The sequence below is a fragment of the Siphateles boraxobius genome, unplaced genomic scaffold, assembly GCF_051911475.1.
Source record: "Siphateles boraxobius isolate OS27281-9 unplaced genomic scaffold, OSU_SipBor_1 19, whole genome shotgun sequence".
In the NCBI taxonomy this organism is placed as follows: Eukaryota; Metazoa; Chordata; class Actinopteri; order Cypriniformes; family Leuciscidae; genus Siphateles; species Siphateles boraxobius.
Window position 1 is genome coordinate 5,884,116 of NW_027508799.1, and position 9,395 is coordinate 5,893,510.

The following is a 9,395-nucleotide window of genomic DNA, read 5'->3' on the forward strand; positions in this document are numbered from 1 at the left end:
AACAGGTCTGGATAGACCAGCAGAGGCACATCGCCTGTATTCAGGACCCAAAGGGCTTCCCTCTGTAAGGGGTGTACAGTTAAAGACCCAGAACCAGATATGAAGAATGAAGACCCAGAGTCAGAATTATAAAAAATTAAAGAAAATATTTACTGAAGATAGTTTGCAGTTTCATCAGCAGAAGTCAGCTTCAATACTCGCAGAGGAGTTCGTAGGCCGCCCCGCTTACAGTTACAAAGATCACAGCAGTTATACGATTTCCAAGGTTTAAGCTACGTCATTGCTTACAGGATGAATGATTCTCATTGGCTATGAAATAGATAAACACAGTAATTTTCCACACATATACAGATAGACTGAAGCATATCTCCATCGATTATGCAGCTGAAGTTAGGCACGTCATGACCTTCCAGGTCGCAGATTTGGCTTGCTGGGCGCCAGCATGTCCAGAACAACAACTCAGTCAATCTCCAATAATGCCAGTGGTTCCTTAACCTGTAACCAAGAAGACTAACACACACACCGACACACAGCTTTTCCAAGGTTGGATTTGGCCAGGCTCTCACTATAAACACGAGAGTCCTCTCAAAACATCAATATAATGCGTTCTTTCTCTCAAAGATAGCTAAACTTTAGTCTAACTGGAAAGAAAGGCTTTAAGAAAGAAATGGTCCCTTAAACTATTGGCTTCAATGACCCCTATATGTTTAAACACATTGAAGACCTTTTTCAAACACAAAACAAGTCCCTATTTCATTTCTGGAAGCTGGGTTAAATAAGCAAGCACTGCATTCAGATATCAAATACAGACATTAAAGAATACATGAAAAGAACATTTCAGTAATCACAATGGTAACTTATATAAATAAAGTAAAATCTCCAGAGAAGTCATTCAACTCATTTGATATTTAGAAGGAAAAATATTGATTAATACCTTAATTATAATCAATCATTACATATACATTGAAGCAGCAGTGGATTCCAATCCACCCCCTTCAGTCCCCCGTTTTAGACCAATGTTGAGTCCTAAACACCACATTCAGGTCTATCCATAAAGAGGCTGCTTCAAAATGTTAGGTTTCTGACCCATGTTCCTCTGTCAGGTTAATTTTTATAAAACAAACAATATCTTTTTCCTTCAATGACTTAATATCAACAACATATCCCACATACTACTGTCACGGTGAGATGTGGAGATAAACCCAAACGCACACAGTATAAAATAAGACACGGTTTAATGACAAAAATAGGAAAACAAAACCCACGAGGGGGCAAAACAGATGGAACACAGAATACCAGACTGACTAGACTAAACTAGACTAGACGGAGTTGTAATTTATGCCATTTTTATTATTAATATTGTCTGGTTTGTAAATTTGTTGTATGTTAACTGTATACTGACGGCAGCATGGGTGATGGCCCAACACAAATTTCCCTCCGTGGGACAATAAAGTTTTTACTACTACTACTACTACTACTAACTGGGAAACAAATGAACAAGAAAACAAACAAGACTTCAAGAGATGCTAACAATGACTAGATGTACACAGGGTACTCACAATCAACGTATAACAATGAACCGACACAAGACGGCAAACACAAGGGGATTAAATAGGAAGACTAATCAAACATAACAGGTGACACGGGTGAAACACTAATGACAGAATCAGGATAACAAGGGGGCGGGGTAACGAGACAACACAAGCACATGACCAAAACACAAGGCCATGTGCTTGCACACAGAACATGGGTCTGTCATGATCCTGCCAAAATACTAGAACTCACAGACCTGATGGCAGAATCATGACAGTACCCCCTCCTTAAAGAGCGGCTACCAGACGCTCCCCAAGGAGACATTAAACGCGGGACAAGACTGACAGAGACATAGACCAGACCCAACAAAACATGACAAATAATAACAGGGGCATACAAGCAGGAACAATGACCGGGTTGGGGTGAAACATCAGAAAAAATAAACAAGGAAGGGGAGGCGGAGGGACAACAGAGTCTTTGAGCGAGAATCCAGGGTGGGTGGGCGGGACGGTGATCTTGGAACTACAGGGTGTGGGCTTAGGACGGGGGACCCGAACGGACTTGGGTGGAGTGGTGTGAGTAGACGGAGAAACAGTCCTAGGTTGAACCATGACGGGGGAAACAAACGGGAGTCCGGGGGCAGTAGAGACAGGAACACACGAGGAGACAGTCCGGGGACTTCTGACGGCGAACATGGTTGGTGATGGGACAGGACTGGGTGCCGCGCTCACGGCGACCGACTCTGGAACAGCGCTTGCCGTAGCGGGCTCTGGAACAGCGCTTGCCGTAGCGGGCTCTGGAACAGCGCTTGCCGTAGCGGGCTCTGGAACAGCGCTTGCCGTAGCGGGCTCTGGAACAGCGCTTGCCGTAGCGGGCTCTGGAACAGCGCTTGCCGTAGCGGGCTCTGGAACAGCGCTTGCCGTAGCGGGCTCTGGAACAGCGCTTGCCGTAGCGGGCTCTGGAACAGCGCTTGCCGTAGCGGGCTCTGGAACAGCGCTTGCCGTAGCGGGCTCTGGAACAGCGCTTGCCGTAGCGGGCTCTGGAACAGCGCTTGCCGTAGCGGGCTCTGGAACAGCGCTTGCCGTAGCGGGCTCTGGAACAGCGCTTGCCGTAGCGGGCTCTGGAACAGCGCTTGCCGTAGCGGGCTCTGGAACAGCGCTTGCCGTAGCGGGCTCTGGAACAGCGCTTGCCGTAGCGGGCTCTGGAACAGCGCTTGCCGTAGCGGGCTCTGGAACAGCGCTTGCCGTAGCGGGCTCTGGAACAGCGCTTGCCGTAGCGGGCTCTGGAACAGCGCTTGCCGTAGCGGGCTCTGGAACAGCGCTTGCCGTAGCGGGCTCTGGAACAGCGCTTGCCGTAGCGGGCTCTGGAACAGCGCTTGCCGTAGCGGGCTCTGGAACAGCGCTTGCCGTAGCGGGCTCTGGAACAGCGCTTGCCGTAGCGGGCTCTGGAACAGCGCTTGCCGTAGCGGGCTCTGGAACAGCGCTTGCCGTAGCGGGCTCTGGAACAGCGCTTGCCGTAGCGGGCTCTGGAACAGCGCTTGCCGTAGCGGGCTCTGGAACAGCGCTTGCCGTAGCGGGCTCTGGAACGGGCACTGGGTTCAGCTCCGAAACACCGAACACCGGCCTCTCTAAGATCCGAGCCAGACGCTCCAGATAGTCCCAGCTCAGGAAGGCAGACGGGGCGTGAACAGTCTCTAGCTGGACAGACGGGGCGTGAACAGTCTCTAGCTGGACAGACGGGGCGTGAACAGTCTCTAGCTGGACAGACGGGGCGTGAACTGGCTCTGGCTGGGCAGACGCAGGTCTCCTCCTCTTCTTCCTCCTGATTCGCGGAGCCGATGATGCCTCGGGAGTCGAACTGGGACGAGTCTGTTCTCCAAGCCTCACGAAGCCTAACCTCAGATCCTCCGGGATCACCGGCAGACAGGCAGGAGGTGACGACACCATGGGACCCTGTGACTCCCGATGAACCAAGCAGTCCACCATGTCCCGGAACGGGCGGTGGGCCAGCCTCTCCCGTTCCGCCAGAGGTGGAGGAACTTTGAGACCCGCGATGAGGTAACGGTTAACCAGGCTCTCCGGTAAAAAATTTCTCTTTGCCTCCACGGCCTGAGCATATCCTCTCAGGGACCTCTCTCCCTGGGGAGGGAAAGGAAGCTTGCCCAACTTGCTGTCGTTGATAGCTGACTGCCACCATAGTTCCTGGTCAGCTGATTGTTGTTTTAGTGGGGATGACATACTGTCCACTGGGTTCAGAATGGGTCGGTTCATTCTGTCATGGTGAGATGTGGAGATAAACCCAAACGCACACAGTATAAAATAAGACACGGTTTAATGACAAAAACAGGAAAACAAAACCCACGAGGGGGCAAAACAGATGGAACACAGAATACCAGACTGACTAGACTAAACTGGGAAACAAATGAACAAGAAAACAAACAAGACTTCAAGAGCTGCTAACCATGACTAGATGTACACAGGGTACTCACGATCAACGTATAACAATGAACCGACACAAGACGGCAAACACAAGGGGATTAAATAGGAAGACTAATCAAACATAACAGGTGACACGGGTGAAACACTAATGACAGAATCAGGATAACAAGGGGGCGGGGTAACGAGACAACACAAGCACATGACCAAAACACAAGGCCATGTGCTTGCACACAGAACATGGGTCTGTCATGATCCTGCCAAAATACTAGAACTCACAGACCTGATGGCAGAATCATGACAACTACAATATTGATCTCCAGAACCTTTGGACATAGCTGTCTTTACATGTCTTACACAGCTATTATTCATCTTGGCTAATTTGGTTTCATCATCAAATTAACTGATACAATACAAGTACATATTTAATCATAAATACAAGGATATATGCACTAGTTTTTATAATTTCCAATTCATTTTATAATAAACTAAGAACAATAGTTAATCCATTCTTTTCACTACTCCCCTTTATAGACCCAAAAGGTTCAAAACACTGGTTGAAAACACAAAGGTTGTCAAACTGAAAATAAACAACATAAAAAAATAAAAAATAATAATAAGACCCATAATAATCCACTTTAAGTCTCTCCATGAATGCATCCTTCAGTTTACAGTCACCATCTTAATTATATAACATCTTATACTTTTTTTTTACTCTTTTCAAAAAATAGAAATAAAATAAAACAAATTCACATCATCATTTCAGTCATTATTTTACCACTAAAATATAGGATCGTTCCCCATTCTGCTTAATAAAGCTTTTGTTCATTCCTTATCCTTATATCACATTGAATCCCTGTCAATCATACAATGTCTTATTATTTTTATTTTGAAACTCACTTTTCCATACCATTTAAACTTAATTTGACTTCCATAAATTTTGGAAGTTGTGGGGAAATTCTTCCCCACAATTACCCCAGCAGCTCCTACTCCTCCCCCAGTTCCTGTGCCACTGCCCCAGTTCATTTTATTGAACACTGCGCCCACGCTGCTGGCAGCTGGTGCAGGTGGCGCTTCAGCTGCTCCTCTCCTGGCTCCAACTCCAGTGTTTCCTGACGTGCGAGAGGCTCCTGCTCCCACTGCCCCGGTGTCTGTGTCCCGCTTCACTCAGAGGAACAGACGACGCAGGGCAGAAGAGGAGGCCAGTGGAGCCCACAAAAGGAAATATGTCCCTGAAGTGGCATATAACAAATGCTCTAAGTGTGGCAAGCCCAAAACCAAGGAGTTCGGCCACAGCCGCTTCGGCAGTGCCACGTTTTGCCCGGGTGTCTCTGGTGGCAAATCTTTAGAGGAGTGGCTGGTAGAACAGCGCCAGCAGAAAAAAACCTGGACAGCCACCTCCATGATAAAAATCTTCCAACACAGAAAAAAGATTGTTTGTAAATACCTGTAAATAAATATCTATGTGTAAATACAGTTATGTTCTTTTTTTTCTCTCAATCTTTCTGTAATGTCTTGTTTGTTTAATTTATATTACAGAATGTTCTATCCTATTTCTACATTGTTAGTTGTTTATTGTTGTTCATTAATGTCTTGTAGTTTTAGTAAATAAATACTGTTCACACTCTTATTCATTGTGCTGCTTTTAATTGCCTTGGGACTGGAATGTGCAAACTGTACATGGGCCCACCCACTCTTTCATAGAGTATACATTGTATACAACACATATATTGTGTGTATGTCCATATATTTATGTGTGTGTGTACTTATTTCAATATTTGTGTGTATTCATTTTAATAAAAAAAATTACATTTCGATATTTGTGTGCATTTGTGTGTATAAAACATTTGAAGTGTCCTAAAATAAATCAGATAAATCACATCAATCAATCCCACACACAAAAAACACATATTTGAATAAACATTTGTATTAGTTTTATTAAACCATAAACATGTAATATGCTTTTTTTAAAGTAATATACACAATTAATATCAATCAATATAATGATATGTCACATTGATAACCAAGTGAAGGCGAATGCGCAGTTGATCACACACTAGTCGCGCAGAACAGGGGTTCGAGCCCAGCCTGCGGAGTGTGACTTGTTTCACATGTAACTAAAACTCTTCCATAACGTACAGGAATGTAGCAAGCGGAAATGTTTGCCGCCCGACAGCAGCAGGGAGGCTGTATGTTTCGGTTCGTTGGTCTAGGGGTATGATTCTCGCTTAGGGTGCGAGAGGTCCGGGTTCAAATCCCGGACGAGCCCATTATTAGGCTTTGCTTTTAATCTCTTCAGCCTGATTAGGGCAACCAGGATATTTCTGAGAAATTGGGGATACAATGTGACAGAGAGAGGCCGGTTAGCTCAGTTGGTTAGAGCGTGGTTCTAATAATGCCAAGGTCAATGTTTGCTGTGGCGCGTGGATGGAATGCTCATGTTTTGTTCCGGGTGGCAACAAACTTACGACATCGATCGAACGTGGATTTTGTTCTCATAAGGAGGGCACCGATAACTTGTAACCTATCAGTCTCTCAGGCATGAGGTCAATCGATTCGGCATAGGCCTATATGTACTAGCGTTTTTGCTTCCGTTTGGAGGTTGTGTCCCTCCAACTCTTTGTTGTATGGCTAACTTTTGCCTTTGGATATTTTGAGAACTTTGTCTTCGGTAACCGCTCTCTCACTCGACAGACCGAAACGGAACTTTAACTCCGGGTTGTTCGGCTGTTAACCGCAAGATTGGTGGTTCGAGCCCACCCAGGGACGAATGGTGTTTTTCGTTGACGTCCTGCCATGCAACCACCAACACAGCTGCAGAATTTAGCACACGTGTGTCCACTAACACATCCGTGTCATTTCGGACGCATGAAACGACGTTTCTTGGCCCCTTTTAGCGTTTACAGCTTGGTCAGTTGCTTTGTGTTCAAAGAAGACAGCGGGTGTTGTGAAAGTTTACATCAGCTTATGTTTGCTGTGGCGCGTGGATGGAATGCTCATGTTTTGTTCCGGGTGGTGGAGGCCTGTGTTCCAGAGAGGTCCTGCTCAAAACTCTTTTTAAAACACCATCGAGCATCCGTAATAACTTACGACATCGATCGAATGTGGATTTTGTTCTCATAAGGAGGGCACCGGTAACTTGTAACCTATCAGGCTCTCAGGCATGAGGTCAATCGATTCAGCATAGGCCTATATGTACTAGCGTTTTTGCTTCCGTTTGGAGGTTGTGTCCCTCCAACTCTTTGTTGTATGGCTAACTTTTGCCTTTGGATATTTTGAGAACTTTGTCTTCGGTAACCGCTCTCTCACTCGACAGACCGAAACGGAACTTTAGCTCCGGGTTGTGCACATTATTGGCCTGCTCTACTGGGTCAAATTGTATCCCCCAACAAAAGATATGGCTCAAACAAACAAAGTACACTCTAAGCCTACCTCTAGGCTTCACCCTGACTTTACCCGCAAGAGGCTATGCCAAGCCTGTGCGAAATGTGAGGCTCCCTTTCACGGGCGCAATTTAGGCAAGGAAAAAGAACACGACCAGCCCGAAGCAGTCCACCACAGTTGCCCGGCTAGCTCAGTCGGTAGAGCATGAGACTCTTAATCTCAGGGTGCGTGGGTTCGAGCCCCACGTTGGGCGCATCTATTAGCCCTCTCTCTTCCCAACGGGGTCTCGGTTTCCAGCGTGGAAAGCGAGTTCGCCATTGACGGAAAAGTCCAGGTCTGCTTTTTTTTATAAGCTAACCCATGGAAAGGCTAGCTGTAGGTCTCTGTGGCGCAATAGGTCATCGCGTTCGGCTGTTAACCGAAAGGTTTTTGGTTCGAGCCCACCCATGGACGAAAGGTGTTTTTCGTTGACGTCCTGCCATGCAACCACCAACACAGCTGCAGAATTTAGCACACGTGTGTCCACTAACACATCCGTGTCATTTAGGACACATGACACGACGTTTCTTGGCCCCTTTTAGCGTTAACAGCTTGGTCAGTTGCTTTGTGTTCAAATAAGACAGCGGGTGTTGTGAAAGTTTACATCAGATTATGTTTGCTGTGGCGCGTGGATGGAATGCTCATGTTTTGTTCCGGGTGGTTGGAGGCCTGTGTTCCAGAGAGGTCCTGCTCAAAACTGTTTTTAAAACACCATCGAGCATCCGTAATAACTTACGACAGCGATCGAACTTGGATTTTGTTTTCATAAGGAGGGCACCGGTAACTTGTAACCTATCAGGCTCTCAGGCATGAGGTCATTCGATTCGGCATAGGCCTATATGTACTAGCGTTTTTGCTTCTGTTTGGAGGTTGTGTCCCTCCAACTCTTTGTTGTATGACTCACTTTTGCCTTTGGATATTTTGAGAAGTTTGTCTTCGGTAACCGCTCTCCCACTCGACAGACCGAAACGGAACTTTAGCTCCGGGTTGTGCATATTATTGGCCTGCTCTACTGGGTCAATTTGTATCCCCCAACAACAGATATGGCTCAAACAAACAAAGTACAATCTAAGCCTACCTCTAGGCTTAACCCTGACTTTACCCGCAAGAGGCTATGCCAAGCCTGTGCGAAATGTGAGGCTCCCTTTCACGGGTGCAATTTAGGCACGGATAAAGACCGGACCAGCCCGAAGCAGTTCACCGCAGTTGCCCGGCTAGCAGTGCCGGGAGAACGAGAGACTGTCAATTGCCATCCAATCACGTATCACTATTGGCATCTTTCCATCTTTGTTCACAGCCAATCAATAAAGCCTGATCCCATCATCTCCGTTTCCCAGCTTCCAATTACTGTGATCCATTTCAAACTTTTTTTTTATACGTATGCATCAATCACGTATCAGTATGTGTATCTTTACCTCACAGTTTACAGCCAATCAATAAAGTCCATTTCCGAAATCTCCGTCTCCTTGCTTTTGTTGACAACCAATCGCTATCCTTCATTCCCAAAAACCCTCCATCTACCTGACGGGGCATCGCCAGAGGTTAAGTGGTTTCCAGCGGTTTTGAAAAAAAAGTTGAAACTTTACAGGTGTCAAAGTACTGGGTTTACTTTGGATTTCACGTCACTACATCGAGGTAAGAAACCGACAATGTTGTTATATTTAGTTAAGTGACTTGCACTAGTTAGCTAGCGTATTACGTGTACTAACGTTACAAGAACGTCTTATTTATGTAGCAGAGGTCAAGGGTAGCGGCCCGTTTCATTATTTTTAATGAATGTTTACAGTTTTACATGTTTATATCAATATAATTACTATCATGCATAATGTATGTTATTACGTTGTTATGCTTATATTAAGTTGGCTAAAAATAGCTAGCCTATCATATAGATTACCTCGTACCGCTATATGGCTGAATTATGCATAACGTTAACATTAATTAGCCTACAGTTTTGGGCGCCAGTTTTTACCAGAGGTAAAATAATTTGTGTCTGTACATTTCAGC

General features: G+C 45.7%; 2 non-coding genes across 2 annotated transcripts; both read left to right on the plus strand.

Moving 5' to 3' along the window:
* The first annotated feature begins 6,166 nt into the window (after positions 1 to 6,166).
* Positions 6,167 to 6,237, plus strand: trnap-agg (transfer RNA proline (anticodon AGG)). Its single transcript has one exon. It is a non-coding gene; the product is annotated as a tRNA-Pro (tRNA).
* A 1,294-nt stretch (positions 6,238 to 7,531) lies between these two features.
* Positions 7,532 to 7,605, plus strand: trnak-cuu (transfer RNA lysine (anticodon CUU)). Its single transcript has one exon. It is a non-coding gene; the product is annotated as a tRNA-Lys (tRNA).
* The last annotated feature ends 1,790 nt before the right edge of the window (positions 7,606 to 9,395 follow it).